Below are 16648 nucleotides of genomic sequence, written 5' to 3'. Positions count from 1 at the left end.
CCCTACCGCACCAATCAGTCTATTAATTTCATAAAATACTCCGCATGTGGTTTGTACAATGTTTTCTTTTTCTCGGCCTAATGGGTTTTCCCTCGCATCCTGCATGAACCTCACAATAAAGAGTGTACAATTAAATCTAGGGAAAATACACTTCCCTTTACTTGCGTTATTGTTGGCTTAGCTTGATGCCCCATTAGTCTACTTAATAATACGCCGACTGTGGAGCCAAAATGCAAATGTAAAGCTAAAAAATAAATAAAAATAAAACAGAAAAATACAAATAAAGAATATAATGTAAAAAGTATAGACCAAAATGCATTTATTTATAGTGAGGATTAGAGTGAGAAATGCAAATAACATTTCACGGTCACATAAAAAAAAAAAAAATGGAGAATTAAGTAGCACAACATGGACTGAGAAAAAGCTTATGAACATGTATACAAAAAAAAAAATTATATGTATATATATATATATATATATATATATATATATATATATATATATATATATATATATCAGAAACACATGTATATAAACACACCCACATTGCATGCGTATAAGAACACATGTACACTACTATGTATCTACTGCATATATACATAAAAATATATAAGAATTTACATGCATTGTAAACAGATTAATACTAGAGAAAAATAATATATAAAAGGAAAACCATATCTTTAACTAGAAAAAAAATAAGCTATATAAAAGAATACCATTTGATCTTCCATTCAACATGGGGACAACAGATTTGACCCCATTACAGTCCCTATAAAAGTGGTGGCCAAGATTTTGAAAACCCAATGGAATCTCTGTCCAGCTATTAAGAGAGAATCTGTCAGCAGTATTTTGTTATGTAAATCTGAGACAAGAATGATGTAGGGGCCGAGACCCCGATTCTAGCAATGTGTCATCTCAATACAATCACGGTTTTCTTTGCTGCAGATCTGGCAGTGCTTAGAATGCTGAGCACTGTATAACCCCACCCACAAGCCTGATTGCATAATGTACACAGAAAGCTGCCAATCAGAGCTGGGGGGCGGGGTTACAGAGGAGATGGAGGACTACGAGGCATGAGACAACTAGTCTTGTAGTGATAATCTCCTGCTGATAATATACTGGTTTTATTGACATCAGCACAGGGACACCGCTAGAATCAGTATTTCTGTCTACATCATGCGGGTTTTCAGATTGGACCCTCCCGATTGAATACACCTTGTCACATCGGGATGGATTTTAAGTTTTTTTTTATCAAAATAGTGTTAGCCAAATACCTCATGTTATTTATATGAACTATTACTAGTTAATTATTTACTTACAATGGGACATTTGCTCATTTTGCTTCTTTCTTGGGTTTTGTCTGTGAAATGGCTACAATGTGAACGTGTTTTGACACATTGCACGTGTACCACCAGCTTATGCTCCAGGTCATTTTTTTTTTTTTTTTTTTTTGGGGGGGGGGGGGGTTCTCAGATTAAGGTACATACCAAAGACCTGATGACAGATCCCCTTTAATACCAATAACGTGCCAATATCCATCCATAAATTAATTTGATTTCTAGAACGCGAACCAAAATGACTGTGGGAATTGTAAAAAATAATGGCCATATAATAAGGGAAGCTACTTTTAAAGAGATTTTTCCCGTGAAAGAAAAAATTGGTGATAAAAGGTTCGATTCTTGGGTCAATTCAACTGTATGCAGTGATGAAAAATCAGGGATCATAACCCCAATTCCAGAGATCACTGGGGACAAAGCACGTATATAATGTGTATGTAATTAAAATATAAAGCTTAAGAATTTTTTAAGAATTTTTTATTACGTTGGATCCAATAGGTAAGGATTAGCGATGAGTGATCAGATAAGTTGTTATATGAGAATGCTCGGGTGTCGAGTGTCTTCGGAATGCTTGAAAAATAGGTTTGGTCCTCACACTGTTCAACAGCCGCAATACATGCACATGCCTAACAGACAATCCCCGCATGTGTTGTGTCTGTCGAACAGCCGCAACACATGCAGCCGGGGAGACTCAAACAAATTTTTCAAGTGCGCCGAAGACCCTGTTAGCACACGAGCAAGCTCGGATAACACTGACCACGTTCGCTCATAGCTAATACGGATGTTTAAAAAAATAAATAAATAAATAAAAAATTAAAGACTTTCACAATAGAGCAAGAATAGCATTTCTCAAAGCATTTTTTTTCTCCATAGTCAGCACAAGACTGGATAGGACAATTTACCGGAAAGCCAATACATCTCCTCCTTAATTAAACGCATTGTCTAGTACGGTACGCTGAGCAAAGATTTGCTAAAAATGAGAAAATGACCGAGTACTGTTTGCCATAACCTTACAAGGGGCTCGCGCACAAGAGGCTCTCTGTCGTAATGAGCAGTCCCCTGGAAACAAAGAGCACTATGCCGAAGAAGCACAAAAGGCATTACCTAAATCAATTTGCCCTGGCCAGACTTTTACAAGGCAAAACGTGCACCGCGTTCATTGCTTTTAGGGGAGTGCAGTGTAATACATCACAGGGCACTTAGAGAATAAACTCATCAGCCCAGGATGAAGCTGCAAAGTGCACCTCTGACATGAAATCTATTAGAGAGTAAAAAGGAAATAAAAAATGGATGCTAGCTGTATGTATATATGTGAGATTAACAAAGCAACAAATTAGAAAATGTACTTCTGCTAAAAGGAGGAGAACCTGCAAGCTTATAATTAGAAACTTGATATACTGGGGCGGAAGGATGCAGCGCGATTTAGGAGGATTTATGTACCGTACTTTGAAAGCTCTTCATCTAGGGAAAAAAATAATAGATCAGTTAGTCCACTCTCCATCCATCCATCTATATGGACACAGCTCAGAAAACAGGGTGAGAGTGTTGTTGGGCAAACAAGCTTCCAAGGTGCAATGCGGAGACCAAGTGATCCTTTTACATTGCGGCCCTTAAGCCTTAAGTCACGCCAGTTGTGTAATGGCACCTTAAGATTCACCATACACATTAGATGCCTATAGACTGAACACTTTATTGGTCAAAATAACTCCACCCGATACACAAGGACGTTCAGTTCAAAAAGGGTTTAAAATGTTAAAACCAATCTTGCTGACCTCTTTGTTCTCTCCCATGTGATTGTCTGGATCATGGTCACTTTTACGTAGGACTTCAAATACTACACAATTCAGTTATTTGTCATCCCACAGTCATCTCTTCTAACCTTTTTGCACTAGGAAAAGGAAAGTAAAGGCCCCCCATACACAGACTTGTTGTACTGACCATCTGATGAGTGTGAGGGTCTCCTTTTTGTTGTCAAGAGAGTAAGCCGCTTCCAGAGGTGCCGAGTGTCCATGTGTATGGGGCAGTTGGAAACGGTGGCTCCCAATGACGGTCTTAGGTTTATGGGCTCATAAAGTAATTGCCAGATGTTTTAGAGTTGCTCGTCTCCAGGAAAATAAAAAATTTGTATCGGGGAGAATCAGGAGACCCTTGTACAGGCCAGAATGTTGGATAGTTCTACTAAAATCTGCCTGTTTAAATTATTAGTTTTATAGTGCTAATATGTTCTTCAGCACTTTACAATTTTAGAGGGGACTTTTACATAACTCCGATACCAAAAGGAGTAAGGGCCTTGCTCGCACGCTTACAATCCTACTTTACGCTAAATCATATTGGAGTTCGTAGGATTTTCAAGACGCCAATGTAAGAAGCAGCTACAGGCATAAATATCAACTCTGGCTCTTCTCCATTGTAAAAATAGCCATAAAGATAAAAAATATATAAAAATAAGAATAAATGATAAGCATTATACATATCGTATCACAAAAAACGTCTGGCTATTTGGTCATCTTTAGCTAAATGGTAACTGAAGATGAAGTCGGTAGAGATTTTGATACATGAACAAATAGAGAATGTTGTATCCCTCCAAGATAACGGACACTACGCCGATGAGAAATCGCCCCTTTCTCAGATATGAATAATTTTTATTCATATCAGCAGCAAAAACATGACAATAAGCATTAAAAAGCTTCTTTCCCATATGAAAAATATCTTTACGAGGCACCGGAGGCAAATCTGGCCGGCCAGGCGGGTTGACGTGTTTAGTGTGTGAATTGGACGTTATCAGTGAATTGTCTTCAGCATCTCATAAAAACTATATTCTGTATATTTATCAATAAGAATGTCGTCTGTAGACCGAAACGCCTTCATGTCCAGAAATCTTGTATCTCTGTTTTGCAGTCTTTTAAGTGAAAATGTTTGTTGGGAAACAAGAGTCGAAGAACAGTTTATGTTGTGTCTGCTCAAAGAATTGATATTCCATGCAGAAAGCTCCCGACAAGGTGTTAAAACTGCTACTACCAGACTGTATTAGAAGGGAGTGAAAAAAAAAAAAAAATCTGAAAAGGAGATGTTGGCAAAGGCTCAGAACGGTAGGATACGAGATATAGACACAGCACATGGCTGACAATCTGAAGAATTCTCCAGACGTTCCAAAAATAAAATCTGGTATGAGAACAGAGACTTGCCTCTTTCAGGGGTTCATATGATCACCTAAGGTCAGCATTGCTAAAAATATAGTTCAGTCTTCGCTTGTTCTATATGCACATGTGTGAGAAGTTAATCAAATGGGTACAGCCATCCTGGTGTGTGCTGCAGAAATTTCCTCCAAGAAAAGTTATAGCAGAGAGTAACCAAGGGCAATACCTGAGGAAGGATGGATACAGCTGAAACACATTGTGATTTTATTACAATTTTTTTTTGGGGGGGGAGGGGTGGTGATTTTTTTTCCACTCTCATATCGCTGCGGGAGCACCAATTTCCTGGTTTTATTATCCTTGTTAAAAAAAATTTACCTAGAAGAAAAAAAAAAAAAAAAAATATATATATATATATATATATATATATTGATATTTTCCCTGGCTCTGAGCCTAATGATGGGCTGACATTTCTTGTTCCGTAGAGATCACTTTTAACCAGTCATCTCGTTATTCCGGCAGAAATTCAATGAACGGTAAAAGTGTCTACGTACACTGAAATAGAATTGTGAAACGAGAGTTTCTAGTTTCTCAATAATCCTAAAGGCTAAACAGGCTGCCGATCTTGTACTGAACAACCAAAACGCTCATTCTTTGGGTGAAACGATCTTTTGTGCTGAATTAAAGATCATTGTTCTCCAACACACACTGTCCTTTATAAATAGGACCAGTACTGCCAAGAACAGTGGCAACCCCTATGCACTGAAATAGCTATTACAGACCAAACCGTGAGTACCGTTAATAGTGGCCAGTCTATGCAACCGTAGACCAAAAAGACCATTCACAATAAATAGACACACACCAATCTTCCATACAGGTCATTAAACTTCTCCAGACAACCATCTTTTATAATCCATGTGGCTATTCTAAGCATATCTCCGAATGTGGTTAAGAGCAGCTCAGGCAACATGGCCAAGTGCTTAGGTGTTTTCAGAGAAGGCACTGTTAAGGTACCGTCACACTCAGCGACGCTGCAGCGATATAGACAACGAGCCGATCGCTGCAGCGTCGCTGTTTAGGTCGCTGTAGAGACGTCAAACACAGCAGCTCCACAACGATGCAGGAGCGATCCTGTGACGTAACGGTGACTCACTTATCGTTCTCACAGGTCGTTAGCTCCATGTAAAACATTGCTGACATCGTTGCTTTTGCTGTCAAACATGACGATACACGGCGACCTGACGACCAAATAAAGTTCTGGACTTCTAGCTCCGACCAGCGATATCACAGCGGGATCCAGATCGCTGCTGCGTGTCAAACTCAACAAGATCGCTATCCAGGACGCTGCAACGTCACGGATCGTTGTCGTTCTCGTTGTAAAGTTGCTGAGTGTGAAGGTACCTTTAAACACCCAGCCATGACTTATCTCCCCGCAAAAGAACTGGCTTTTAAAATATTCAACTGCTTGATCCTTCTTTGCATCAATAATATCTATCAGGAGATTAGTGAGGCCTCCATACCCATCTAGTGGTTGGCCAGCCCCACCAAAAATTTTGGGGGTGTTGGACTTTGATTTAATGCATAAGGGGGGCCTAAAAAGACTAGGAGACTTTTACATCACTCCAGTAATCTCTAACCTTTCAGTGGCCATGCAGTGAGAACATTGAAATACCACCTAAAACTGTGGCGACGATTAAAAATGTGTGTTTGAAAAGGCCACTTGGCTCTTCAGTGACGACAACATGTACAAACACAAAGTAAGGTGTAAAATTAATGTTTTATGAACCAATATCACAAGCACAAATTCAAACTTCAGTAGAACCATAAGGTAAGTCCGGGTTTGGCTAATAGGTTACTACTAGTGATGAGCGAATGGGATCGGATAAGGTGTTATTCGATAGAGCTCGGGTGCTAATCGAGTGACATCGGCGAGGTCTATATGTTGGAGTCCCCGCACCTGCATGTCTAATGGCTGTTCAACAGCCGCAGCACATGCAGGACTTGGCCATTTGAGGTCAAACAGCAACGAGACATGCATGTGTGGGGACTCGAACATATTTTTCGAACACTCCGAAGTCACTATGTTAGCACTGGAGCATGTTCTGATAACACTTTATCCGAGAACATTCACTCAACACTAGTTATTGCATAAACAAATCTCTTGCCATGTTGGATACTCTGTTCCATAAAACCATTGTTAGGTGTCACCTCTCCTCAAATGTCATCCAACATGATCGCCAAGATGGTGAATCTTCACAAAAAAAACAAAACACACACCTCTTGGAGAAGATCACTGCCTTATCCAGAACATATTTTCAATTCTACCATTCTATTAGTCATATTGATCTTTTTTTTTTCTTTTTTACAAGACTACCTTCAAGAAGATCACTCAATACAATTTTAGGTGGTTTCATCTTATGAAGTTAGAAGAACCAGTCAAAGAACAGCTGTCCTATTTAAGACTAAGGACAATATTGATGTCAGATAATGTTAACGTTGGGTAGCCAGTATGCAAAAAGAACAAAATTAAAGCAAATCTACCAATAATAGCCTTAGAAAATAATTACACTGGCTGCTCTTAAAGCCTCGATACCTCAAGTGCTTCTATAGTCAATGGTTCTTTATCAGGCAGAGCAAAGAGAATCCCACATGATCTATGCTTGTGTTTGGTAAGATCGCTTTGTAAGATGTTATTTTACCGATGATTTATGATAGTGTCTGTAATAACTCAATATTTAATAAATCAGTGCACTCACCCCAAAAAATGTAGAAGCATAGACTGAAATTATAATGTCAGATAATTATCTATGTGATAAATAGGACTTCATTCAACTTCTTATATCACATACATCTTAACATGTAAAACCCCCATGTCTTGATTGGGTGGTTGATTGAGGAGGTTTTTACAGAATGAGAAAAAAAAAAGGATATGCTTTTTTACCCAGTCTTGAAACCACGCAATTTGTGCGCCTAGGCTATGTCTGGTATTTAAGGAAACAGGAATGAGCTACAATATCAGAGAAAGTCTATTGATATAAGTAGAGCTGTGAACCGGATAGTTGCTAACCGCTAAATTATGGTGAGTGTTTGGCACTACCGATTGCCAAATCATACAACACATGTCCTGCATTCGTCCCTGGCTGAAGAGACGGAAGCTTAAATATGGCAGCACAATGCAGCACTAGGTCATCATCATTGTGACTCTTTAAAAGGTTTTTAGTCAACCATACCACCCATTAGATAAAAGTCTGCTGTAGCAGCTGATTTTGGCAGGATCAACAGAACATCTTGTCCATATGAGGGCCTCCTGATTGACCCCAGACCGGGTAGTTAGAAGTCAATCGCCAGATACTTTTGTCTGGTGGCAAGATTACCAAAAGATCCTTGTAGCACCTTCCTCATAGGAACACAGGAGAGCTTAGCCAATCATCCTGATGTATGGGGGAGTCGGGAGAGATCGCCATCAGCTAAGTGATCATTTAGCCAATTGCTAACTCCTCTCAACAGCACTATCGTGACCAGTGAAGTACTATATTTCAGGGAAAGAGTGACAAACATGGTCACATCACATACAGGCCATCACTCAAGTTCTACCACCTATATTTGTTCTTCAAGACTTTATGAAAGCTGAGTGGAAATGCCCATATAAACTGATCATGGCCCTATTGTTAGGATATTAGATCTGAAGCAATTCTAAGACCAATTCTTCTAAATGTCTTGACAAACCACTGCATCACAGTTCTAGTGTTTAAATCTCTTAAAATTTTCACGCCATGATATTAATTTTACTCAACATATTATTGCATCGTTAACTGTGTGTAACCACCAGTGAAGTAAACTTTGTCTGCCCCCTGGCCAAGCGAATTTGCAAGCTGTGCTTCCTTAGACAAAGTGTGACCTCCTGAAATGACTCAAGTCATCATCCTCATTACCGTAGTGCAGTATCGGGGACCTGTGGTCCTCACTTACCAAATGTTTAGTTAATTAAGATTGACAGGGGCAGTCTAAGACATGCATGGTCACTGGTGAATATGACAACCAGCTCAAGGTGAAAGCATTCAATTTATTCATCTTGAGTCAGCTCTTCTCATTAGCGTAGAAGAGAGCCCGTTTTCTCTAGTGCTGAAGAGGTCAAATGCTTATGTCTAATAGTGACATTACTTGCTGGATTTACTGCAGATCTCTCGAATAGCAACCCACAGAAGCAAAAGTACAAAAGCATGAAAAGAAAAACTTGCACTACATAAATATTTAATTGGCATTATCGTTCTGAAGTAGGGGTTCTGAGAAATCTGCCAACTAAAAAAAAACAGAAGGTCCAGTAAAGGTGAAAACCCACCCAACCTCGCCCTTTTCGCCTGAATTTATGGTTTGAATAAGTTTGCCTCTTTTCCACTCAATTTAGAGTTTTTAACACCAACATGCTTGAGCACCGCATACTAAGTGACATCACTAGACTTACTGTGGGTAAAAGCTGATAAGGGTAGACCACTTAGTATAGTAACATCATAAGTCCTCTGAGTTGCCATCAGAAAAATCAGTAAGATAGAATGGGCTGCAGGTTCTAGTACTGGAAATACCAGGATTGCTCAGGTATGAAGAGACTGCTCACACTGCTGTATATCTGAACGAATACTGGAGATACTATGGTTGCTGAGAAACGATTGCTCACACTGCTGTCCACCCTGTCTACTAGATCTAATACTGGAGATACCAGGGGTGGTGAGGCATGAAGAGGCTGCTCATCCTATGACCTAATAATGTCTGTAAAGTGTTGCGGAATTAATGGCACTACAGAAGAGAGTAAAATAAATATTGGAGATACCAAGCTGCTGAGAGAAAAAGAAGCTGCTTAAATCGCACTATTATCTAAGCAAATACTAGAACTGTCCACTGATTCTGTCTGACAGGTAAGAAGAGGCTGCTCACACTGCTGTCCACCCTGTCTATCTGATCTAATATTGGAGATACTATGGGTGTGGAGATAAGAAGAAGCTGCTTGCACTGCTGTCCACCCTGTCTATCTGATCTTCTTACATCAGCACCGGTATCTCCAGTATTAGAAGTTGCTTGACAATTGGGTATACGTGAATCCCCATGAATTTCTCTACCCACCTTTTCCAATCCTCATTATACCATTCATCCCAACGGCCCGACCACCTTATCTGAAATAAAGACTTACCACAATGTTATTTGGATAAGTTGGCCACAGCAGCCGTTTTATTAACACATAATAAAAAATAGTTTTATTTATTAAACATTAACCACGGGGAGGGCGGTCCTCGAAGTCCCAAACTGTAATAAACTTGTCCTCCAGACCATAAAAAACTTGTCCTCCATATCCGTAAAACTTGGTCTCCAGGTCGCGTCTTGCCTATACGCACCAGCTCAGAGACGCCCATAGACTCACCCGGCCAATTTCCTCCAAAAATACCCACGCATTACAGAATGCTGAAGATAAGCCCCTGATGACGGTGTGCTTACCTCACCATCGATTTTGGGGGTGACAGGTTCCCTTTAAAGAACAACTTGGCTTCTCCATGGCAATCCGGTGAACAAGCTTATTACCAACTAATTAAACCAAAACATCTTTAGCCACCAGGAGTTTCTATGTTAATCTTTGTAAATCCTCTCTCTTTGCTCATAAGATCATTGTGCTGCGACAGAAAAATAAAAATGCACAACTAATGTTCCTGCTGGATAACTAGTACAATTCGAAATACTAGCCGAAATATCACAATAGCTTCACAATGAAGTCATTCATATAAAGAAATTATAGCAAAATAGCAATGCAGCATATAAATGTAAAAAACAATTTTATGTCACTAGAAGAAAACTTGTGTCTAACACCGTGGGCACATTTTATGATACTTCAGGAAGTTTTCAAACCTGCAGCACTTTACAAATTGGAAAACGGCCAAAGAACAATTTAGCTTTGCTTGAAACACAAATACTTCAGTCCCGAGAATACCATGAATTTTTCTTCTGATGACGGAACATACATATAAGAATTGGGAACACTTAACTGTTGAACAGGTTATTTTTTCATAAGGGCAAATTAATATTTTAAAGAAAATGAAGAGGAAAAAAAAGTACCGTAAGAACCCAAGAGTGCAGACAAAAATAACTAAATGGACTTAACAGAATTAAAAACATGAAATCTACAATAAAAAATGCAAAATGAACATATGCAAATCTTAACCCCTTCACCCCCAAGGGTGGTTTGCACGTTAATGACCGGGCCAATTTTTACAATTCTGACCACTGTCCCTTTATGAGGCTATAACTCTGGAACGCTTTGACGGATCTTGGCGATTCTGACATTGTTTTCTCGTGACATATTGTACTTCATGTTAAAGGTAAAATTTATTCGATATAACTTGCGTTTATTTGTGAAAAAAATGGAAATTTGGCGAAAATTTTGAAAATTTTGCAATTTTCCAACTTTGAATTTTTGTGCCCTTAAATCACAGACATATGTCACGCAAAATACTTAATAAGTAACATTTCCCACATGTCTACTTTACATCAGTACAATTTTGGAACCAAAATTTTTTTTTGTGACGGAGTTATAAGGGTTAAAAGTTGACCAGCAATTTCTCATTTTTACAACACCATTTTTTTTTAGGGACCACATCTCATTTGAAGTCATTTTGAGGGGTCTATATGATAGAAAATACTCAAGTGTGACACCATTCTAAAAACTGCACCCCTCAAGGTGCTCAAAACCACATTCAAGAAGTTTATTAACCCTTCAGGTGTTTCACAGGAATTTTTGGAATGTTTAAATAAAAATGAACATTTAACTTTTTTTCACACAAAATTTATTTCAGCTCCAATTTGTTTTATTTTACCAAGGGTAACAGGAGAAAATGGACCCCCAAAGTTGTTGTACAATTTGTCCTGAGTACGATGATACCCCATATGTGGGTGTAAACCATTGTTTAGGCGCATGGCAGAGCTTGGAAGGGAAGGAGCGCCATTTGACTTTTCAATGCAAAATTGACTGGAATTGAGATGGGACGCCATGTTGCGTTTGGAGAGCCCCTGATGTGCCTAAACATTGAAACTCCCTACAAGTGACACCATTTTGGAAAGTAGACCCCCTAAGGAACTTATCTAGATGTGTGGTGAGCACTTTGACCCACCAAGTGCTTCACAGAAGTTTATAATGCAGAGCCGTAAAAATAAAAAATCATATTTTTTCACAAAAATGATCTTTTCGCCCCCAATTTTTTATTTTCCCAAGGGTAAGAGAAGAAATTGGACCCCAAAAAATGTTGTGCAATTTGTCCTGAGTACGCTGATACCCCATATGTGAGTGTAAACCATTGTTTGGGCGCATGGCAGAGCTTGGAAGGGAAGGAGCGCCATTTGACTTTTCAATGCAAAATTGACTGGAATTGAGATGGGACGCCATGTTGCGTTTGGAGAGCCCCTGATGTGCCTAAACATTGAAACTCCCTACAAGTGACACCATTTTGGAAAGTAGACCCCCTAAGGAACTTATCTAGATGTGTGGTGAGCACTTTGACCCACCAAGTGCTTCACAGAAGTTTATAATGCAGAGCCGTAAAAATAAAAAATCATATTTTTTCACAAAAATGATCTTTTCGCCCCCAATTTTTTATTTTCCCAAGGGTAAGAGAAGAAATTGGACCCCAAAAAATGTTGTGCAATTTGTCCTGAGTACGCTGATACCCCATATGTGGGTGTAAACCATTGTTTGGGCGCATGGCAGAGCTTGGAAGGGAAGGAGCGCCATTTGACTTTTCAATGCAAAATTGACTGGAATTGAGATGGGACGCCATGTTGCGTTTGGAGAGCCCCTGATGTGCCTAAACATTGAAACTCCCTACAAGTGACACCATTTTGGAAAGTAGACCCCCTAAGGAACTTATCTAGATGTGTGGTGAGCACTTTGACCCACCAAGTGCTTCACAGAAGTTTATAATGCAGAGCCGTAAAAATAAAAAATCATATTTTTTCACAAAAATGATCTTTTCGCCCCCAATTTTTTATTTTCCCAAGGGTAAGAGAAGAAATTGGACCCCAAAAAATGTTGTGCAATTTGTCCTGAGTACGCTGATACCCCATATGTGGGTGTAAACCATTGTTTGGGCGCATGGCAGAGCTTGGAAGGGAAGGAGCGCCATTTGACTTTTCAATGCAAAATTGACTGGAATTGAGATGGGACGCCATGTTGCGTTTGGAGAGCCCCTGATGTGCCTAAACATTGAAACTCCCTACAAGTGACACCATTTTGGAAAGTAGACCCCCTAAGGAACTTATCTAGATGTGTTTTGAGAGCTTTGAACCCCCAAGTGTTTCACTACAGATTATAACGCAGAGCCGTGAAAATAATTTTTTTTTTTTTTCTCAAAAATGATTTTTTAGCCCCCAGCTTTGTATTTTTACAAGGGTAACAGAATAAATTGGACCCCAAAATTTGTTTTCCAATTTGTCCTGAGTACGCTGATACCCCATATGTGGGGGGGAACCACTGTTTGGGCGCATGACAGAGCTCGGAAGGGAAGGAGCGCCATTTGGAATGCAGACTTAAATGGATTGGTCAGCAGCCGTCACGTTGCATTTGCAGAGCCCCTGATGTACCCAAACAGTACAAACCCCCCACAAGTGACCCCATATTGGAAACTAGACCTCCCAAGGAACTTATCTAGATGTGTTTTGAGAACTTTGAACCCCCAAGTGTTTCACTAAAGTTTATAGCGCAAAGCCGTGAAAATAAAACATCTTTTTTTTCCCACAAAAATGATTTTTAGCCCCCCAAATTTTTATTTTCCTAAGGATAACAAGAGAACTTGGACCCCAGAAGTTGTTGTTCAATTTGTCCCGAGTACGCTGATAACACATATGTTGGGGTAAACCCCTTTTTGGGCGCACGGGAGAGCTCGGAAGGGAAGGAGCACTGTTTTACTTTTTCAACGCAGAATTGGCTGGAATTGAGATTGGACGCCATGTCGCGCTTGGAGAGCCCCTGATGTGCCTGGACAGTGGAAACCCCCCAATTCTACCTGAAACCCTAACCCAAACACACCCCTAACCCTAATCCCAACGGTAACCCTAACCACACCCCTAGCCCTGACACACCCATAATTCTAATCCCAACCCTAATCCAAACGTAAATGTAATCCAAACCCTAACCCTAACTTTAGCCCCAACCCTAACTTTAGCCCCAACCCTAACTTTACCTCCAACCCTAACCCTAACCCTACCCCTAACCCTAACCCTAAACGTGACTGAAATACGTGGCACTGAAATACGTGGCACTGAAATACGTGGCACTGAAATACGTGGCACTGAAATACGTGGCACTGAAATACGTGGCACTGAAATACGTGATACGTGGCACTTAAATACGTGGCACTGAAACACGTGGCACTGAAATACGTGGCACTGAAATACGTGGCACTGAAATACGTGGCACTTAAATAAGTGGCACTGAAATATGTGATATGTGGCACTTAAATACGTGGCACTGAAATACGTGGCACTGAAATACGTGGCACTGAAATACGTGGCACTGAAATACGTGGCACTGAAATATGTGATACGTGGCACTTAAATACGTGGCACTGAAACACGTGGCACTGAAATACGTGATACGTGGCACTGAAATACGTGGCACTGAAATACGTGGCACTGAAATACGTGATACGTGGCACTTAAATACGTGGCACTGAAACACGTGGCACTGAAATACGTGGCACTGAAATACGTGGCACTGAAATACGTGGCACTGAAATACGTGGCACTGAAATATGTGATACGTGGCACTTAAATACGTGGCACTGAAATACGTGGCACTTAAATAAGTGGCACTGAAATATGTGATATGTGGCACTTAAATACGTGGCACTGAAATACGTGGCACTGAAATACGTGGCACTGAAATACGTGGCACTGAAATACGTGGCACTGAAATACGTGGCACTGAAATATGTGATACGTGGCACTTAAATACGTGGCACTGAAACACGTGGCACTGAAATACGTGATACGTGGCACTGAAATACGTGGCACTGAAATACGTGGCACTGAAATACGTGCAACTGAAATACGTGGTACTAAAATATGTGGCACTGAAATACGTGATACGTGGCACTGAAATACATGGCACTGAAATACGTGGCACTGAAATACGTGGCACTGAAATACGTGGCACTATGACTGTCAGAAAATGTTCATTAAACGGTTAGGGGTGAGGTTAGGGGTAGAGTTAGGGTTAGGGTTTGGATCCCTTTATCACCTTGATGGTGGTGGGTGGCTTTTCAGTGTGTTTTCTGTTTTTTTCGATAAAAATGCATGCGTTTTTAACGCAAACAAACGCATGTGCTTAAAAACGCAAGAAAATACTGCAGGTTGTATTTCTGAAAATGAACGCATGCAGAAAAAAACCGCATGCGTTTGAAAACGCGACCAAACGCGTACAAAAAAACCACATGCGTTTTCAATGTTAAATATAGGGAAAAAACGCATGCGTTTTTTTGTGCAAAAAACGCTGCAGACAAAAACGGAAGTGTGAAACCAGCGACGCTTTTTATAGCAAAAAAGTTTTTGCGTCTCCACATTTTGAGACCTATAATTTTTCCACATTTGCTCCACAGAGTCATGTGAGGTCTTGTTTTTTGCGGGACGAGTTGACGTTTTTATTGGTAACATTTTCGGACACGTGACCGTTTTTGATCGCTTTTTATTCCGATTTTTGTGAGGCAGAATGACCAAAAACCTGCTATTCATGAATTTCTTTTGGGAGAGGCGTTTATACCGTTCCGGGTTTGGTAAAATTGATAAAGCAGTTTTATTCGTCGGGTCAGTACGATTACAGCGATATCTCATTTATATCATTTTTTTTATGTTTTGGCGCTTTTATACGATAAAAACTATTTTATAGAAAAAATAATTATTTTGGTATCGCTTTATTCTCAGGACTATAACTTTTTTATTTTTTTGCTGATGATGCTGTATGGCGGCTTGTTTTTTGCGGGACAAGATGACGTTTTCAGCGGTACCATGGATATTTATATCAGTCTTTTTGATCGCGTGTTATTCCACTTTTTGTTCGGCGGTATGGTAATAAAGCGTTGTTTTTTGCCTCGTTTTTTTTTTTTTTTTCTTACGGTGTTTACTGAAGGGGTTAACTAGTGTGGCAGTTTTATAGGTTGGGTCGTTACGGACGTGGCGATACTAAATATGTGTACTTTTATTGTTTTGTTTTTTTAATTTAGATAAAGAAATGTATTTATGGGAATAATATTTTTTTTTTTTTTTCATTATTTTGGAATATTTTTTTTTATTTTTTTTTACACATTTGGAAATTTTTTTTTTTACTTTTTTACTTTGCCCCAGGGGGGGACAATACAGATCGGTGATCTGTCAGTTTGCATAGCACTCTGACAGATCACCGATCTGCGAGAAGTACAGGCTGCTTCACAGTGCCTGCTCTGAGCAGGCGTCTGTGAAGCCACCTCCCTCCCTGCAGGACCCGGATCCGCGGCCATCTTGGATCCGGGTCTGGAGCAGGCAGGGAGGGAGGTAAGACCCTCGCAGCAACGCGATCACATCGCGTTGCTGCGGGGGGCTCAGGGAAGCCCGCAGGGAGCCCCCTCCCTGCGCGATGCTTCCCTGCATCGCCGGCACATCGCGATCATGTTTGATCGCGGTGTGCCGGGGGTTAATGTGCCGGGGGCGGTCCGTGACCGCTCCTGGCACATAGTGCCGGATGTCAGCTGCGATATGCAGCCGACACCCGGCCGCGATCGGCCGCGCTCCCCCCGTGAGCGCGGCCGATCGGCTATGACGTACTATCCCGTCGGCGGTCATACGGGCCCACCCCACCTCGACGGGATAGTACGTCAAATGTCGGGAAGGGGTTAATATATATTCTAGCTCTATCACTAGAACCATTCCGATAAATGGAGAATCGGCCACACATGACACCACTACATTCAAGTCCATGTGATCTAAAGCAGTGATTTTCAACCTTTTTTGAGCCGCGGCACACTTTTTATACTTAAAAAATCACGGGGCACACCACCAACCAAAATGGCACAAAATGACACTAAAACAGTACATATTCTACATATAGTTAATAATATAGATTCTAAATGTATTTATACTCACTCAGTGTGAAACCTGGGCCTGTTTCGATAAACA

At 40.3% G+C, this 16648-nt stretch overlaps 1 protein-coding gene and 1 long non-coding RNA gene across 3 annotated transcripts in view; both read right to left on the bottom strand.

The window, feature by feature from the left end:
- Positions 1-16648, bottom strand: part of PTPRG (protein tyrosine phosphatase receptor type G) — a 513282-nt gene that overhangs the window by 358090 nt on the left and 138544 nt on the right. The gene's annotated exons all lie outside the window — the stretch shown is intronic.
- Positions 2151-8604, bottom strand: LOC143788264 (uncharacterized). The gene is made up of 2 exons (XR_013218585.1): positions 6144-8604; positions 2151-5054 (listed from the first exon to the last, which is right to left on the bottom strand). It is a non-coding gene; the product is annotated as an uncharacterized LOC143788264 (long non-coding RNA).

The sequence above is a fragment of the Ranitomeya variabilis genome, chromosome 8 (genome assembly GCF_051348905.1).
Source record: "Ranitomeya variabilis isolate aRanVar5 chromosome 8, aRanVar5.hap1, whole genome shotgun sequence".
Lineage (NCBI taxonomy): Eukaryota > Metazoa > Chordata > Amphibia > Anura > Dendrobatidae > Ranitomeya > Ranitomeya variabilis.
This window is presented reverse-complemented; position numbering and strand designations above follow the sequence as displayed.